At 40.5% G+C, this 19,770-nt stretch overlaps 1 long non-coding RNA gene across 1 annotated transcript in view; it reads right to left on the minus strand.

The window, feature by feature from the left end:
* LOC120410273 overlaps positions 1–19,770 on the minus strand; it is a 70,528-nt gene that overhangs the window by 272 nt on the left and 50,486 nt on the right. The window lies entirely within an intron of this gene.

The following is a 19,770-nucleotide window of genomic DNA, read 5'->3' on the forward strand; positions in this document are numbered from 1 at the left end:
AAAAGAGAGAGCAAACTGGGGAGATTCCTTTGGTGTTGGGATTAATTCAGTGCCTCCTACAGTCAAAAACTTCTTTGCTCTAATCCCTGTGTGCATCCAGGGTGTACACTGGAGGCTGCAGCCCTCCCTCCATTGCCTGTGGCATGAAACCTTTATCCATATTTTGGCAAACACCTTTACCCTCAAGATGAGGTTGCTTAAATGAATAAGAAAAGATTGTTCATGTTGAATTTTCATTTGATATTTAAGGATATGTCACTACCACCACCCAAGATTTTTTTAGGGCACAGGCAAAGCACTGTCTTAAGTTTTAGTCCTCACTAAAAGCACTCCATCAGACCAGGGGAAGTCTGAAGAAGCTGAGAGACCAGAATGAAATTAGAAAAATAATGTATTATAAGCAAAGTAAATTTCCATGTACACACAGGTAACTCCACACATGGGGCATACAGCACTTCGCTACAGTAAGAATTATTCAAGAGTGAGCTAAAGCTATAGAGATTTGCTGCCTAAAGATGTCCAAAAGCCCTGGGAACAAGTCCCATAAAAGTTTACCAGTGGAAACTCTTATTGAGCTTATGCCTAGAAATGAAACTAATGTCCATTTCCTTCAAGAAGGGTGATCTCACTTTTTTGTTTGAAGACCTTTAACAGCTTTGTAGGCATTAAATTAGTCTTTAAGGACATTTACTAATTTAATATCACAACCACCTTGCTAGACAAACTAAAAGCAGATTGTATATTTATGTGTTGTAAATATATACAAACTTACATCTATAGGTACATGTACACTTATGCACCTAAACTGATTCCCAGCAAGCAGGTATCTGCTGCTGCTTTTCCCTTCAAATTACCTCCAAAAATATCCAGTGCCATTGAAGCTGGAAGTCATAAGTACTTGCAAGCAAAAGGCAAAACTCAAGTCTTTTGAGCTAATCACAAGACCTTAATCCTTTCTTGTACATATGGGATAAAAACACATCAAAGAGCACATGTCAAAGGAAATGACGTAAGTCATCTCCATTATTGGCATTTTATGGAACAGTGAAAGCAGCCCTAAGCAAACAAGAGGCTGGCAGAAACAAGTTAATTTAATAGAGGTGTCATTTTTGAAGATGAGCACTTGTACTCAAGACAGACATATTAGGGTACTTTTCCGAGCGTGAGAGGTTCACCAATAATTACGCAGTGTCCTCTGCAGATTCCACTGAATTTAAAAACTCTCAATTTTTTTGAAAAGTCACTTTCTTGCCAGCAGTCTTAATTTCTCTGGCTGCACCAAGCACACAGACAGGCAATAATTTTTTTGGTGGAAAAAACAGAGTCCTCCAGTGCTCTAGTTCATGTGAGTAAGACATCACAGACCTTCACAGCCCCAAAACTTTAGCACATCACCTGCAAGAACCACCTTCAGCAGCATCTCTTATTTGAGGAGGAAAATTCTAAGTATTTTCAGCAAGGCAGATTCTTGCATAAAATTAACGCGTACATAAGGCAGATGTAGAGAATAAATATACACAAAAATCACTGGGATAAATCCATGTGCTTACAGGGAAAGTGTCTCAGGTACCTAACCACTGAAATCAGGGTATGAACCAAGTGCTGCCCTTCGGGGTTTGCAAGGATTTCCCTCAACTGCTTTGAACCTTATCTGCCCTGCCCTATTTCACCACAAACATTGACGCTGTAAGAGGAAGTTACTTCTCTTCGCCTCACTTTTTTTTCTTTTAAAGACAGTCTGAAAATCAGATTTTTTCCTTTTTGCAGCAAACAGAAGCAGATCAAATATTTTAATCACTCTTGGGTCGTTTGTGCTCATATAATTTCATACCCACATATCTTCAATATTTATAGCAGACGTTGAAAAGATTTAACATATGTAGTGATTTTCACCAAGTAACTCCACACTCTCCCTGAATACAAAGATGTAATTTGTCACCATTTATACAACCCGTTAAAAATCCAGCTAGTAATCCATGTGAACAAGTTTCCCCTCTAAGATTTTAATTAAAACACAAATGTCTTGCACACTTCAAATTGTGATATCCTGTACATGTGTTTTAACTACAGCCTGAGCAGAGAGAGGGGTCTAGAAATAAGATTTATTCTCATATCTGAAGAACATCTAAATAATTAGATTAACACCATAAAATACGTATTTTTAAGAAGACTCCAAAATTACAGCTCTACTAAGAAACATGCAAAATAGAAATAAAACATTTAAAGAGTAATAACAGTTGTTGAGATCAAAAATAAAGACTAGCTCAGGACTAAAACTAAATGTGATTTACAGGGCAGCAACTTCATACATTTTAGAAGAAAGTTCATATTCTTTGGAGAATACCAGGAAGAGTTTTTTAAGAAAAGAATCCATAAAACAGGAAATTTGCCGTAAAATGGAAACGGTACCTGACAGGGGATCTAGTGGCTGTTTTACAGGGACTGTGTGTGCTTGCTGGTTCAGCGAATAAAAAAATAAAAAATAAAAAAAAAAAGTTATGATTATGACACATAAGGGATAGAAAGAGCCTCAAAATCTGAGTTACTGAGTAAAAATATAAGTAATACATCCCCATCAGTTTCAGAGCCTTTCATGTTAATGAGAGGTTAAAGCAGTCGCTTTTGGATACTTTAAATTTTGTGTGCATATATTTACACTACAAACTGGTTACAGAAATTGTCTACCAAAGGTCACATTTTGCCTTCCGTTGCTCACAAATAACTCCAATGGAATTCAAGAGGAGTTGTGTGCACGCATCTGAGGGATAGCTGGCCCCAAAATATATTCCTTAAGTTGCTGAAAATCTCCCTAGAACAAAACAAAAGTGATAATAGGAACAGAATATAATAAAATAACTGTGCTCCCTGGAGACCCCAAGACCACATCCTTTGTTTCTCTGCAACATTCCTTGGTAACTTTTCAGCTCTGTCTCTTTTTATTGCCCAAACTCTGCAGTATTCCTGTCCTCCTCCTCATCATCTTCTTTCTTTATCACCAGTCTGCAATTTGTCAGTAACCTCTGTATCTTAAAAAGCAGACTCAAAGCTTTCTCCAGGCCCTCTTTGAGAAAGTGAAGATAGATGTGAAGAGGAGACGTGTTTGACAAACTGACGCTCAGCAACAATTCCTAGGAAATGTGGACGACTTCTTTTTCCTCACTGCTTCTATCTTCTGTTTTATCAAAAACCATGATACATAATTTCTGGAAACAGGGGCCAAGCGGGGTGAGAGGAACTATAAATATCCAAAAAATATATTTATGCCTTCACCCTGTCACTGATGTATGCTCAGCGTGGCTCGAACTACAGGACTTCTCAGGGATGCCTCACATTTTCCCTGGACAGCCAGGAGAGTGTTAGCTAAGACCTGCCAGCAGTATTTGCTTATTTGAAGTTGGACTAAAAGTGCAATTCTTAGCACAAATAAATAATGCTACTCTGCCTTACGCAAGCTGTCTGCTGTGCCCTTGATTTTGCAAATTCTTTATTGTATTGAGTAATACTCTGTACATATTACTATTTCTACATACTAAAAATCAGACCAGAATCTCTGAATAAATTTTTACTAGATATAAATCATTTTACTCTTTCCTTTAAACACAGGTTGGGTGAAATTCATCTTAGGAAAAAAAAAAGGAATGGTAAGAACTAGTTACGTACTGGAATCAGTTTGTGTAATCTGGCTCTATTTGTGGCTTCTATTTTTCTGCAAAAGAGGTCTCAAATGGTGTCAGTGTATTTCTTCTATTCTCTAATCCTAAGGGAAAGTTGACCTTATTTTCATTTTCCCACTGTCTCAGCCTTTGGTTTGCTGCAAAATTCCAGGAAGAACTTCCTGCAGGAGAACAATATCTGGCACCCGTTGAGCTGACTAAGTGAAGGAGCAGTATACTAAAGGGTAGGTCAGCTTCGAGTAAATAAGGTAAATCACTGTTATCCTGGATACAAGACCTCTGAGGCAGAGCTGCAACACCTTTCAGGAAGCTGGGAAGAGCATGCCGAAGGCTGCTGCTCTCCTAGAAACACTAAATGGACAGAGGGCCATTCTGTCATAAATCCAGTTGCACTTCGGTGCACATCTTTATTCTATTAAAAAGAAAGCATCAGAAATGTCTCCACTGAACTTCAGGCTTGAGAGAGAGGGTTTGCTTGGCTTAATTTGTTTTAGGTTTTTTTAGAGTTTTCGTTAATATTTTTAGTAAATGCATGTACTTTTTGGTGCTATATGGGTGTGATCAAAATAACGCGAGCAATAAGATTGCCAAGATCTGTTGGCAGGTCCCCTCACTGTTTAAGTACTAACATAGATGCACTTTCACAGAATCACAGAAAGACTTGGTTTGGAAGGCACTTTAAGCTCTTCTCATTCCAATCCCCTGCCAGGGGCAGGAAGACCTTCCACTAGACCAGGTTGCTCAGGGCTTGGTCAATAACACAAGTCTAGGTCAGGGCAGCAAGAGAAAGTCTGTGGTCTCTGACCATCAGTGAATCCACACTCAGCATGGTTTTGCCTTGGTTTCTCATGAGCACTGACTTAGAAAAGAAAAATATGGTGGAGTTCAGTCTGGAAGATGAGTTTATTCTACCTGGAGTACAAACTAAATGTGGAGAAATTTTCCTGCAGCACTCTTGAAGCATGTTCCTTATTTACCTGTCCAGGTCTGGCCACAAAGAAAGTAAAGAACAAAACAAGAAATGTAGGAGAAAGTATAAGAGAAAATGAACAGCCTTCTCTAAATTCTGCCAGAGCAGTTCTGCAAACCCACAGCAGCAAAAGCACAGAGCACAGTGATGGGTGCCATTCCCACAGGACTGGGTCAGGACACCAAACCTGGCTGCACCAACCCTGTCCCTCAACCTCCCCTTTCCCAACTTTGATCCAAACCTCTAACCTAGATCTAAGAAACATTTCCTGATGAAACACATGTAACCAGGTCCTTTTCACCAAAGCCTTGTGCCAGGAGTGGCTCAACATATCCGTAAAGGTATATCTTTATACATCTCCTTATCTCTGGAAATCCCTGAGCTGCAACCACAGGAAGGTGGGAAAGCACATCAGAAAGGTGTCACTCTGCCCACACTCACATAACCCTGCCAGGTAGCTCTACTGGCTCCATGGAAAAGTATGGACAGCACACCTTATCTCTCTTCAGGGTGGCCATTTCCTATTTGCATTTCTGTTCTGGCAACTAAACTGTGACCACAGGCACTGGATACACATGAACCTACTGTATTCCCTGATCCCTTTGGCTCACTCCTTTATTAACACGGACCCTATCCAACCCAAAAGTGGGTTCTGTGCAGCAGAACGTTCCTAGTAAACACCCACATCCCATTCAAAACCACTTTCAGAGTTGATACTATTCTTGAAGTCTGTGGTTAATCTGGACTCTAACTTCAATGCTTTTGCAGCAGCTGAAAATCCATTGCTTTAAAGTGTAAAACCAGAAAGGATTAAACGAAATTTAAAAAACAGAGCCTCTTCTTTGAGGCAAACAGGCATATGGTTTAAAATATTTCAGAATTCTAGCTGTACCTGTGAAACATAAGCCTAAGCAGATCACAAGCCTGGGTGCTAGTTAACCAGACTAGTGCAAAAGCCTCGGTGCACTTAAATTAGAAGACTTTCAGGGGAACACATTCCTTTGAGTTGACATTGGCAATCAGATTAAGACACATGGCATCCATGGGGCCATTATACCAAACTCTGTTTGGGAGGGTACAAGTGATCTGCAGAGAGCAGTTGCCCTTGAGATGAAGGCAGCAGCGAGGCAAAATAGACGGATGTATAACAACCACATGTTTCTTGAGGGAAAAGGAGGCTCTGGCAGAGCTCCAGCAAGGGTACAGCAGGCAGCTGTATCTTGCTCTGAAAATGCAGCAACCACCTTCTAGAAGAGGATGAAAAGGGGCTGCTTCCCTGCGTAGAACTCCTTGCAATCCGCAGTTGTGTCTCCGGTGCAACTTTACACCAGTGTTTTATTATTCTCACTAGGGAGGAGCATGCTTCTGCAAATGCATTAGAAGTGTAAATATATTAATGCAATACTTACTCCCAATTAAATAATTTATGTACTCCCTTTATAACTGAAGCATGAAAGAATATGTGGCTTTCTACTAATATTTGAAATGGCAGTGGTTCAAGTAGTGCCACTTTGGGGAGTCGACAAGTTGCAGGTAAAACAGAAGTGTATGATCAGAAGCAGCCATGTTATCAAGGATCCCTGTATTTTGCTGCACTATTACATGTACCTGTGGCTGTATCACACCAGTGAAAAATAAACAACTAAAACATATGCTAAACTTTTAGTGCTTTCCCCCTAAATAGGAAATAGGAAAAAGATATTCCATAGTGCAACATTAAAAATGTATTTTTTCCCCTCCAACTTTTGTGAGAACATGCAGGTCAGACCTCTACAACAGTTCTCCCCAGGCAGGGAAAACCATTTCCTGTCTCTTTTCCCATGAATTTTGTTGCAATTTGCAGGAGTTTGTGGGAAATTTGCCACAATTTGTGGGACGCTTCGGTCCTCTGTGGGAGTTTGCAGTCATGCACCGCTGCAGCCTGAAGATTTTGCTGAGAAGTAGATTTTATGTGGTGTGATTTAAACCCAGAACTTCACGTGAGGATAGAGAATGGCCTTGTTTAATCTGGATCACTGGGAACAAAGTATTGCTGCACACTCACAAAGGTTGAAAATCAGCTGGACAATCAGGAGCCCCATTCATGAGCCATAGGTCAAGAAAAATTAGGGAAAAAGAAAAATGAATCTTCTTCACAAGAAAATCATGGGTTAGAACAGGGAAAAAGCCTGGAGGGAAAAAAGCCCCAAAACTCAATAAAAGAAAATACATTTTAAAAAATCACAGCTAATACCATATCTATATAATGGAGAAAGGAGTTAATACTTTGACTTCACTTTTTTTCTTGCCTTTCACAAAAAAGCCCAGCTGCTCTCCCATCTCCTAGGTAGCTGATAAGCAAATCTTGCAAATTTTTGGCTCCATGTGATTTCTAAACAGCACAGGAGGAAGAAGCGACCATTTCCACCAGAGCTGGCAGTCTAAGAAAATCTTAAAAAAATTAAAAACAATGAAAAGAAAGGGAAGGATGGGGTAGAGAGAAGTGATGATATGACAAGAGAGAAACCCAAGTAAGTAATATTGAGGACAGGGGGAGTATCAATTCTCCAGGCATTTTTGTGCACAGGCACTGATCAGTGCAAGTGCTTGGTGAGCAGAAGAAAGGAAGAGGACAGTGGCTGAACTGAGGAGTGACAGGGAATGACCCTCCAGGAACACTTTTCATTTACCTCTGAACTCCACTACTCCAACAGCTCTTTAGTTAATATTTGCTCAGGTCAAATGTACCAATACCAGCATGTAGAGACAGGACTTTTTAACTCAGCTTTTCAAAATCTTAAAGCATATTTGGCTTCCTGGAATGATGCTGGCACTTCATTTTCAGAAAGCAGAAACTTATCATCCCCCTGGTTCCTCTATTTCCAAGTATCATGAAAAAAGTAGAAATGCCCAGTGTTTTCCAGTACATATCAAGGACTTTGCCAGTCATAAACCACTAGACTTGCCCACCTCCAGTACTGGACTACAGTAGTTTTGTGACAGACCTACATTCATTCATGATATAGAGACAATTTGAACCTAAGAAGCAGTCTGGTTATAAACAGATTCCAGTATCCTTTTGTTTCTTCACTTTGAGGCTGATTACTGCTACAACAGTGAGTGGCAATAAAAAAAGAATAAAGAGACTGCTTCACCTTGTAGATTTTAAAGGAGAATGCTTTCCTTGGAATAGAGATAGACCTCTGTTTTCCAGGCACCATCTGATGGGAAAGCTGAGCCCCTCACCTCTGTTTGAGGGAGTTGATGTGATGAGCACCGTAGCTGTTTGCACAGGCAGTTCTAACCACTGTCAGTGGACCATGCTGGGATTAAATGATTTCTACAGATAGGTCAGAAATCCAGTTCACAGACCTTCACAGCATTTGCTCTACATAAATTATTCAGCTCAAATTTCTCATCATCCAAATAAGTTTGGAAACATGCAAACTTCTATGACTATTATTTGATGAGCATCTTGGCAATGATAACTCATTTTGGGGGGAATAGTTTGGAGAAAGGTCCCTCTATCTCTCAAAAAACCAGACAAGGCCCACACTTCACATTCACTTTTTGAAATTTTTAAAATTATTATTTTATTTTACTACTGCTTTACAGAGTATTCCTACATTGCATGCTTTTTTCTCCCCATCTACAGCAAAAGGCACTGATCTGGTACTTAACAAGACAGACAGTTAATAATTCATGTGCTCACGTTAAACCAGGTAATGCCATAAAATGGTGGAACCTGCTTTTTAGTTAATTTTTAAATAGTCCTTCTGAATGCTGAGGGGACTGCAAGCACCTCAACAGTATGTAATATTAACACATAGAAAGCTACATTTATATAACATTTATGTGACAAATCAACAAAAGCACAAAAATTCAAGAGGCAAATGCTCCATCCATAGCTCATTCGTAGACTTTTTGCTACCACACACACATGCATAGAGGAGCCAGACAGAGCTGTGAAACCCATGAGGCACAGCAGAGTAAAGCAGGGCATGACTGGCTTATCCTCTGCTTCCTCTGCACTTACACACTTGGGTCAGGCACTTGTGAGACAGCGAGTTTTGTTTCACTATTTAAAAAGATGAAAAACCAAAGCCAAACACCAAAACAGGAAAAGCTTAGAACGTTCCTTTTAGAACACCAGAAACTTGGCTTTTGCTGCTGTGTGGGCAGGAGCTTCTGTCCCTCGGAAGCCCCACTACATCACTATCCCTGCACAGAGTGATGGAGCAGTTCCTTGCACAGCACGGGGGCTTCAAAATCTACAACTTCATAGAACCCTAAAATGCTTTCCAGTGGGTTTGGAAGGGACACCAAAGCTCATCCAGTCCCACCCCCTGCCATGGGCAGGGACATCTTCCGCTATCCCAGGTTGCTTCAAATCCCATCCAGCCCAGCCTTGGACACTTCCAGGGATCCAGGGGCAGCCCCAGCTTCTCTGGGCACCCTGTGCCCGGGCCTCACCATCCTTGCCATGAAGAAATGCAACGGACAATGAATATGCCTCCTACAAACCAGATCATAACACCCCTAGGAAGTTCATCCAATGGTCAGTGTTTCTTGACTTGGTTTTATCATTTTCATATATAAATACAATTTTTCAGGCACTGCACCTTCCCTGGGAGAGTGTGTTTGGTTTAAATACCAAAAACATCACAAACCAAATAAAATAAGGTGTCTTCATCTCATAATAATTCAGTTTATGAGCAAGCCCTACTAAGCCGGGTGGAAATGCTTTGTCAGAAATACAGCTGCTGTAGTAGACTTCCAAGGATGCCACATTTAACTGGATTACAGGTATTTCTGGGCAGACATCCTCTCCAGTCACCCAAGCAGAAGAACCAACATGCTGCCCATTACCATTGCTCCATTTCCCTCCCACCACACATTAGGAAGCAGCACCTGGAAAAAGCCTTGCTCAGATGGACTTTGCAGGGAAATTTCAGTGGCTTGACTTCATATACACCATGAGCACACACTTGCAAGGATGGAGCCATGCAGGAGAAAATACACCATCATGCAGAGACTGGGCCAAAATGGCTCCAGCAACCGAATTTCCTCACTTGCCCAATTCCCTTCGCTCAGGGAAGCCAAACCACCACACAGGATCTGCGACTGAGACCAACTCGAAACAGAGCTCGACTTGGAAAACAAAACCGATTGTCACAGACCTTTGGAGCCCTCTTAATAGCAACTGACAGCTTTCCCCCCAAGTGGAAGAATTGCCATTTTCAAATAATTACTTTCTGCTTTTCGAATTCAAAAAAGATGCATATTTTGAAGAGGAAAACCTGCTTTAAGATGCCTGCATGACTCTACCTATGAGGTGCCACCATAATAAACTGTCATTCAAAGGACAGCAAATTTACATAGCCTGCTAATGCATGGTAATACATGTAATATAACTCAGCAAAAGGCTGAATGAGATGAAGTGATTTCCTTGGCTTGGGACCGCCCAGATGAGGGTGTTATTATCACACAAATTAGTATGGCTTGAATGTCTCCCTTTAAAGATATTAGGATAACAATAAAGACAGTTCACCCTCATGTGACCTGCTTCTTCCATAACATTTAACACAGCCAAATTAAAAGTGCAAATCCGTTACCACTGCATATAAAAAATAATGTACCTCATATTATTTTAGGACTCTCTCTTTTTCTTAAGGAAAAAAAAAAAGTAACAGCTAAGTAACATGTCCTTTCAACTGGAAAAGAGATCAAGTTCTTTGAACAGGTAAAAAATTAATTAGGAAAATGTAAGTTATGTCAACTTTAAATAAAACCCACCTAATTAAGGATTTGTGGTATCCATACATCATCGTTCACTTCATGCTGCAACAATTTGTCACTTTTCTGTGTTTATTAAGACTGTAATTTCTCATACACTTTGTAAATGGAATAGGAATATGGGGGAGGAGTTGAGTTCTCACTATTTTTTGACAATATCCATTAAAGATGATTTGCGTATTAAAATTCCTTTTATATCCTCCCTATGCAGGATCGAGTTTAAAGTACAAATTATTCACAGCATTATATGCCTGGAGAGTAATTATTCTGCTCCACTGCCCATCATCACTGTACTCACAAGATGGGGAGAAGTGGGTCAGCATCAACAAAAAGAAAGCCCAAACTTTGTGGCCAGTAATTTTGAGGTTAACAAAAATCTTTGTAGCAATTCCTAGAGACCAACCAAAGGACACCGTGCAGAGCCAGGTTCTTAACCTCGGTGAACTCATACTGCTCCAAACAAAACTTGAGTTAGATTGAATCAAGCAGTTGTGAACATGGCCCATGACAGGTAACATGGGACAAAACTGAGTATATTGGGTGTGATGGGTTTAACTTGTGAGAGTGGCTTTTATCTCTGAGCTACTGTTTGCCAGAGAGGAGGAGGAAAGGACACTGTGCTGCTCTGTCACACTACATGGGAATAAAATCTTGGCATTTGGTGCCATTCAAGAAGTCCTAGCACCTTCTGCCAGAAGGAGACATACATCCTGTTATGGCAAACCCAGTAATCAGTGGAAAAGTACGAGAGGGTCACTATGACCTAAATTTTCTTGATATCAGTGTGAATAAAGCTCTTAAATTTGCTGGTTTGAAATGCTGAAATATTGACAGAGCATAAATTACACAGCCTTCTCTTAAACTACTTGCTTTACCTACTAGTACCGTATGACAGAACCAATAATAAAATATGTTTTTATCAGAAATGCTACATGAGAAATGCTGTAGAAATCAGCGTTGAATGCACTGCTTTACCCAACTATGGCTTCCCTGCTCCCCTTCACAAAGGCCTCACACATGCACCCCCCTCCTCAACTTTCTTACCCCTCAAAAGCAGACAGAAGCTCTAGCACTGAAGCAGATGGACTCTGAGTCTGGGCTCAGCTTTTAACCCCCAAATTAAGCAAAGAGCAGAAGTGAAGTGTACCCCACTCAAAACGCTGGCTTGGCTCCAAAACCCATAGTTTGTCAACCCCAAATCAGCCCTTTTGGGAACAAAAATCACAGAGGATATTTTAATATGAAGCAAGTTGCTTTGCTGTCCATGTACAGCTTTGTGTTCCTGACTTCACACATCTAGCAAGAGATTTTCCAAGTACAAAGGGCAGTCAAGCCCTCAACACCATTGATCTGCAGCAGAAATAGGCCACCTAGCTAAACCTCCCGCATTTAAATATCCCTCGCCTAAACCTGAAAACGATGACTACTGTTCCCCCTCTCTCATCATAAGCTTCTTATCCCAAAGGAGAAACATCAAAAGAGAAAGACCTTAAAACATTAAACAAACACAAACTGTTCGACTTGCGTTTTGTAATAAGAAAAAAAAAAAAAAAAAAGGAAAATTTAAGACAAAGCCAAGTATTTCACCAACCCAGGAAAATAGGATGGTGTTAAGCTCTAGGTCAGGATGTTAATGGTGTTAGAACAAGTCCTAGGGCTAAGGTTAATGATGGTATCTTCCATCATAATCCTAAATGTAAAATACTTGCTATTATTAGAATCTTTTATTCCTAATCCTGTTAAATTTCTACTCTCACAGTGACTTGGAGAGTCAGAGAAGTAGAGCACAGGTCAAATGACTCCTCTGTGCTAGAAATTTTTAATTCAAATGGAGGTTGTTCTTTTTTGTGAGTGTGTAAGTTAATTTTCATTTACTCAACTCTTCTTCCTTCCCCTTTAATCAAAACTAAAATATTTGCCAAGAATGAGAAGCCAATGGAAAAAGAAAAAAAAGCCTTGAGACTTTACCTCTGACTGTAGCCTTAGGTGAATATCAGGGAATATTTGAGAAGCAGGAAAAGGAGGACAGTGCCCACTCAGTGAGCATTCACCATGCTGCAGTGACAGTGATTACTGGCTGTGTTAGTCCCTGACTCAGACCCAGCAACCTCAAGTTTCCAGAAGCATCTATCTCATCTTCAGCAAACAAGGCTCCTTCATAGCTCTCACAACAAAAACATCTTGAGGAATGCTGCCAACAACCATCCCAGAGGAAAGGGGGCTGTCATGAAGCACTTGCCTATCTTCATCCCAGCACCAAAGACTCAGCTCTGGTGTAAATATGGCTATAACCAATACAAAACTTTACACAAAGGACCAAACAATCCTTCCAAACAATCAAATCATACACTTATGGCTTCAAACATTATTGTAAGTATTACCTAGATGATATTTTTACTTGGAAAGAATAAGCTTATATAATTACCTAAGATTGTAGGTGATAGTATAGTCCACACTCCTTGATCTCAACTGAATTGCTGCCCAAAGGAGCTGTGGTAGCCCCATCCCTGGAAATGTCCAAGGCCGGGTTGGATGGGGTTTGGAGCAACCAAGTCTAGTGGGAGGTGTCTCTGCCTATGACAGGGTGAGTGGAACAAGCAGATCTTTAAAGTTCCTTCCAACCCAAACCATTCTATGATTTTATGATTCTATGAATTCAGCAGTAATTCTTCAGAAAAGGTCCTTTTTCTGTATTTCAGATGTCAGACTATTTTATCCTCTTCTCCTAAGCCTCCTAAGACATTCAAGAAGAAATCACCAAGACACACACCAGAATCATCCCACTAAAATCAGCAGCAGGTGGGTATTTACACCCCCAAACTGCGTAACTGCGTGGTTGAAAACTCATTTGCACTTGCTATTACCTAGTTTATGCACACATGGACAGAACCTGTGCTCTCTGGGTTGTGGGCAAAAGTTCTGCGTGGATCTCCAATGCCAGGTTTGCATCACTTCCACAGCAGCTCTGTTGGGAAGGTGAACCCACAAGCATCCGTGTGTGAACCTTTGATCTCTTATAAAAAGCCACAGAGGCAAATTGCAGCCCAACTGCAATCACTCCTACCATTACAGAGTCTACAATATTCTGTTAAAGAGGTGCTGCTTGCAACATAATGTATTTTAAAATTATCAAAGATGTTTGACTTTAAGAAAACCGGTTTGGAAAAATATGAAACTGCTTCAGTGATTTTAAAAGTAATATGCTATACATTGGTATAGTCCAGAACTGAGATCAGTTCCAAATTAAAGCACCTATAAAACATCTGTAGTGCTCTGATAGTTTTAAATCACTTTACACCGCTGAAGTCCAGATTCCCTATCACTTTCAAGCTGAAACACTTATGATAAATTTGAAGAGCTCTAATAATTTTAAATCATTGTGTATTGCACATGCTCAGAACCTTGATCACTTCCAAATTCAAGGGCATATAAAAATTTGAAGAGCTTCAATTATTTTAAATCACCATGTGCAGTGTATAGAGTGATTTAAAATTGTTGTAGTGCTTCACATTTTTTTAAGCACTTCAGTTTGGAAGCGAGTCAAGAAGCATTCCAGCCTTGCAACTCAAGACACACTGGACTGGTTTTAAAATGCAGCACTCCTCAGAATTGGAAATCTAATGGAAAAAACCCTTCTGCATTTTTGGGTGGGTTTGTGGGTTTTTTGGTTTTTTTTGTTTTTTTTTTTTTTTGAGAGGTGGCACAGGCAGGGCAATTAAAATAATTAGTATGCCCTTTAAGAAGAATGGAGAGAAATATCATGGGGTTTTGCATCAGAAAAAGAGGAAAGACATTAAAAAGAAAGTTTGAAAAATTGCTTGAAAGATTGGATTAGGATTTTTCTTGCATTTTAGCAGGACTGTACAGAGCTAAACACTGAAAACTCCCATTTCTCCATCCTCACATCTGACAAAAATATCCTTTTAACCAATACATTTTTCACCCCTAGTCCAAGATCCTCTGCCCTGAACTGCTGCTCTAAGGATTACCACTCTCCAGATTTTGGGACTTCCCTGGAATTTAGTTCGTCTTGCCCTATTATTTAACTTTCACCTTCAACCAAGAACTAGTTGATGCTTCATTATAACAGTCCTTGGGAATATCTAAGATGCCTACCAGCAGGTAGGAATTCTAAACTGGTAAGAACTATGAGTTTACTAGCTGGTCTAAGCTGGCAGGAAGTCCCTACTAGTGTGTAGAAATCTATAAATGATTTGAAGCAAATAATATAAATGAACTGCCAGTATGGACCAGCACTTCCAAACCCCCAAGCCAGCAAAGCATCCATGATAACAGTGACAGACCCAGGCCATGATGCTGAGACACCCCCAGCCCTCCCATCCTGAGCTCTTCCCAGCTATTTTTAGTCATCCCACTTCTTTCTGAAAGAGAAAAAAAAAAAAGTGACTTTGTGGAGGGGCAGAGAGAGGTTATTTGTTTAACTTTGTGGTCGTCTCTGTTGCCTGTAGGTCTGCGTGTGGAGCCGGCCAGGCAGTGCCTGGGAATCGGGGCGTTCTTCATAATTCTGCTTCAGTGGAAACATACTGTCCTGCAGTTAGCAGGAGAAAGGGAAAAAGAGCCTGAAGGCCCTGGAATAATTAAGCGAATGCAGTGACAGCTGTGGCAGGTCCTGGGCAGGACTGGCTCCACTGAGCTGAATTAATGGCATCAACAGCCCAGCATCTCCATTAACATTTGATCATTAATTATTACCCTCTGACAGTGAGATCTGAAACCTTCTTATGAGTGGCCTGTTATTAATCTACCTTACCTGCCCTGAAAATCAGGCAGCTCTCCCACCTAAACAGAGCAGCTCTGCTTTGTTTTTACCTCCTTTAAAAAGAAAACAACAGTTGCTTTCAGGGTTAGGTTAGAGAATAATACCCACAGAGCTACTTTTAAATTAAATAGGTGCATTCTTAAAGCATCAGCAACATTCCTGGCGTGTTCTTGTGTTGACTTAAACATAATGGTTACCTCATATACGTTCCTGGCTGCCTGCACTTCACATCCTCAGAGGGAAGAGCCATGAGTGCTGCCTGTCATAACCAAATGAAGGGCTCAAAATGAGGGGTTTGAGTTGTTCTTGTGCTTGTTGGGTTGTGAGGATTTTTTTTAAAGCTCTGCACAGCTGAGAACATCAGCTTCCCAAGCAGTGCAGCAGCTGATTTATCAAACCTAACTCACAGACCTGCTGTCATCAGAAGACCCATTGCGGAAGCTAAGCAAAACCTGCATCTTTGGAGAAAAAAGGCAAATAAGTGTAAAAAAACCCAAAACCCTAGGTTTTTTTTTAAAGTGGAAAACAATAGTGAAGGCCTAATTATAACACTAAATTTGCATTTAGCAACCTTTGTACAGCCATTTGTGTCTCTGTCTTGCTAAAGGGGAGTTATAGAACTTAAGGGGGTTTTTATTTTTTTTTTTTTTAAACCACCATAACTTGCTAGTCCTATGAATACCAGTCAGGAAAAATAGAAGTGGGGGGAAAAAAGTAAATCTAATTCTGTCCTCGCTGCTGTAAATCAGAAGTGAACCTTTCCCAGCCAGAGAGCACCAGGTTTGCTGCAGCATCACATGGGGTCCATGGAACTTCCCCCTCCACCATCCACCCTCCTCCCTCCTCACCCCCTCCTCTCCTTGCAGAAGGAGTTGTGAGTGCTGAATAGAGACCAAATCAGATTAGTTGCCTGTTTGACCTTTTCTCAAAGCACAGGGCTGAGGAAGGTGCCCAGGCCAGGTCCCTTGCAGCACAATGGCTTTTCTGATAAGAGAGGCAAATGGACATGAGCAACGAGGACCTCATGAGCTACGGGGGGAGGAGGATGGAGAGAAAGAGGAAGAGTGTACAGGTGGCCTGAAGCCATGCAGCCTGCTGCCCTCGTGTGCCTGAGCTGCCTGGCGCTGACAAGAAGACAAAGGGGCCATGCTGGAGGTTGGAAAAGGATTGGGTTATCCCCCAGCACACAGAATCACAGTCCCCAGGGCATCACCAGGGACCCACCACACCCCACTGCAGGGCAAGGGAAAAAGTCATCCTGTGAGCATGGTCTCTGTGTGAGCAATTTCTCGGGCCAGACAGATTTGGGATAAAAATTATAATTATTAAGAATATTCTTGGCATTTCTCACCATACCCCCAGTAAAAGAAAAAAAAAAAATTAAAAAGATTAAAAAAAGTTTTCTACATGTTAAGACACTATCTCCTCTTCAGAGGCAGAGCTTCTCAGGCTGTTTCAGAGCTAACATAATGGGATATGTATTTTCAAAGGGGGCTGTGTTTCAGACCAGATGGTTTCTGTCTTCTCATAGAGAAACAGAGACTACACAGTCGCAGCAGTGTTCAGCACTGAGGCAGTGGCACCCACGTTTTGGGGACAGACAAAAGGATGATTCGTGAGAATCTCTGCGTAACTTAGGAAAAAATTGTTTCAATCCCTTACTGCCACAGTTTGCTGTGAAACTGGGTATCATATATCTCCAGTGATCACGCAAGCCTTATTCTGGTTTCACAAACACACCTATTAAAAGAACAGTGTGACAGTGTGCCCAGATTAGCCAAATAACGGGCAGTAACTCTCCCACAGCCCTGAATTTTCAGGAATTGCCAGTATTTCACTATTAAGCTATATCTTTCAACAAAGGGTTTGTTTCAACAAAGGGTTTGAAGCATTCTTCAAGAAAACAAACAAAGTTGCTCCTTTTTATAGCCTGGGGAAAAAAGTGTACCTGAAAAATAAGAGCTAGGCTTTTCTTTATTGTGGATAGCTGATATTTGCAATTTAATTTTCCAAAATGATTAATTCCTCTCTGCCCTTGGCTTTTGCTGGGAAAGTGACATGCACTGTTTCAAACTGTTGTGACTGTACCTCACCGGGGTAACCTATAATAATAAATATTTTACCTGAGTGTCCCTCACTTAAGCAGGAGTGCTCTGCAAGTCTGGGAGGTGCAAGTGGATGAGTTGGTTCCAAAGCAGGAAACAGAGACAATGAGGCAAAAGTCTCAGTTACGGCATGCATGAAAAGTCAATGTTTTTGCATTGACCTTTCACTTCCAAAGGTGAGGCTGGAATGGATTTCTGTAACCCTACAGGGAGTTTCACCGCTTTCAGACCTTGCAGGTATTTGGGAGGTTATTAAAGAAAACACCCACACCACAAGATGAGAGCTTGCATGGAAAACTTGGGATAATTAAAATGCCTAGCCAGTTTTGCCCTCTGCCTTTCTGGTGAAGTGTTTTAATGAAGGGAGGACTATTTCACTAATAAAAATCTCCATGCAAAGTTATTCTACATATTTACATAAGCTAAAAATTTTAATAGTTTTTCCATTGCCAGTAAAACCCTCTCTTTTCCTTGATGTCTTGGTATAGTAAAAATTACAGATTAAGCATTTTCTAATTTGATTTAGTGAACAGATGCATTCTTTGCAGAACAGGTCAAATATCCCGTTCCAAAACTCCCTAACATCATGAAAGCATCACACAGAGCATCTTAGACTGAAATACATTAACGAATGCAAACAAATTTGGAATCAGAAATATGCTTAACTAGCCTGAAATAACCTGATTAGCTGGAGATCCAGTGCTCATTTTCCACAGACACTGACAACATTCATTTTTATTACTCTCTTCCAGAATAAATTTGTGTCCTAGAGTTACCCGTGCTGATGGGAATATAGCGTGTAAGGAAGACACCTTGATTAAAGCACTGCACATCAAGCTGCAACAAAACAAAGAATGTTTGACATCCCCCACCACACCCTGTGGATAAACAAAACAAGCTGAAATAAAACACAAACAACCCCTACACCACCTAGAATGTGGGAACAAGACAAATGGGTGAACATGGCTCTAAAGGGCATGACCAATCAGATCAACTCTATAAAGATCTTCTCCAGGAAATCTGTTTCTGCAACTTTAATCAGCCCAGAGTTCAGATGATGTGCAAAGCTCCAGGCACACGTGGCCAAATTTTCACAAGTATTCCATAGATTAGCTATCACCCCAGCAAATCCTTCCTTTTCAGCTGTTCTTGATCCATAATGCTGAAGTATAATTAATGCCACATATGAACTTGATATACTCAATTGTTATGAATAGCAGAGATTTACCAAAGCAATCAGAATATTATTTGCATTGGGTTTTTTTCTACTGGCTTTACAAAGGGCTGTGCTGTGTTGCTTTGGATTGGTATTAAAACAAAAGGATCAGGTTATCCTCTAATTGCACTGAAGTTAGAGATCTGAGATTCATGCAGAGAAAAAACCCTGATGAATAGCTTGAACCCAGTTCAAATATTTGGTGCATTTAGAGTGAAATGGGTATTTCCTCAAAGTAAGCAAGTTGAATAATTAGTAAGTCCCTAACCAAGCCAAGAACTTCCCATTTCTTTCTCCAAAACACCATACTTCCCAAATAGTTTGAAGAGCAACAATATGCAATGTGTAATTTGAAAACCTTAACTAAGCAAAGTAGAGAAAAAAAAAAAAAAATAGATATCTTCACATAACTTCTCCAGTATGGAGAACCTTCAAACATACTCCTGTTCCTAAAGAGAATCTGATTGTATTTTAAAAAAATAAAATTGTTAATCGTGTTAAAGATTTGGCAAAAACCCAGAGAGTTGGAAAGTAAGTCTCCAGTTTCCATGTGCTATTGGATAAATATAGCTGAGTTTTACATATTCCAAATATAACAGAAAACATCTCACTCCCTCTGGATCACCGGTGGAAGCAAGTAGGCTGCACCTGAGGGTCAGGTCCTGCTCTGACATTTCTCAGAACAACAAGGATGAAATTCCAGGCTCAGCAAAATTTGGATCAGTTATGAGAGGATGTCAGATCCTAGACTTGTGTCTTTTTCTTATGCCTGCTGTTTAAGTCACAATTTTTGGAGCTATAGCTGCAAAATCATCATGATGTTCATTAACAAGCATGTGTTTTATTTAAGAGGCCCAGATAATGGTTCTTTAGGACAGCCTCACATCTCGTGCTGTGGGAACATGCCAGCCAGCCAGCCACGAGTCAAGCCTTAAGCCAAGCCTTAGTCATAAAAGAAAATCTTGGTCCTTAATAATAAATCATCAAGAACATGTTTTTCATATAACATGTATTGTGCCAGCCAATAGCCCTCTTGTCACTTTGATGCCAACCAAATGAAATACAGATTAAACAAATTAAATTTCCTCTGCCATTGAAAGCAAACCAGGACAATGCATTCTAAGCACTGTGTGGTGTCATGGGAGGAGAGTAGGGCATAGGGTAACAGACAGACTTGGATTTGCATTAACCCATCACAGGGCACTCTGTCAGCTTATTCACATTTCTTCTTTGCTCCACATGGTGCCAAA

This window comes from Corvus cornix, chromosome 7, assembly GCF_000738735.6.
Source record: "Corvus cornix cornix isolate S_Up_H32 chromosome 7, ASM73873v5, whole genome shotgun sequence".
In the NCBI taxonomy this organism is placed as follows: Eukaryota; Metazoa; Chordata; class Aves; order Passeriformes; family Corvidae; genus Corvus; species Corvus cornix.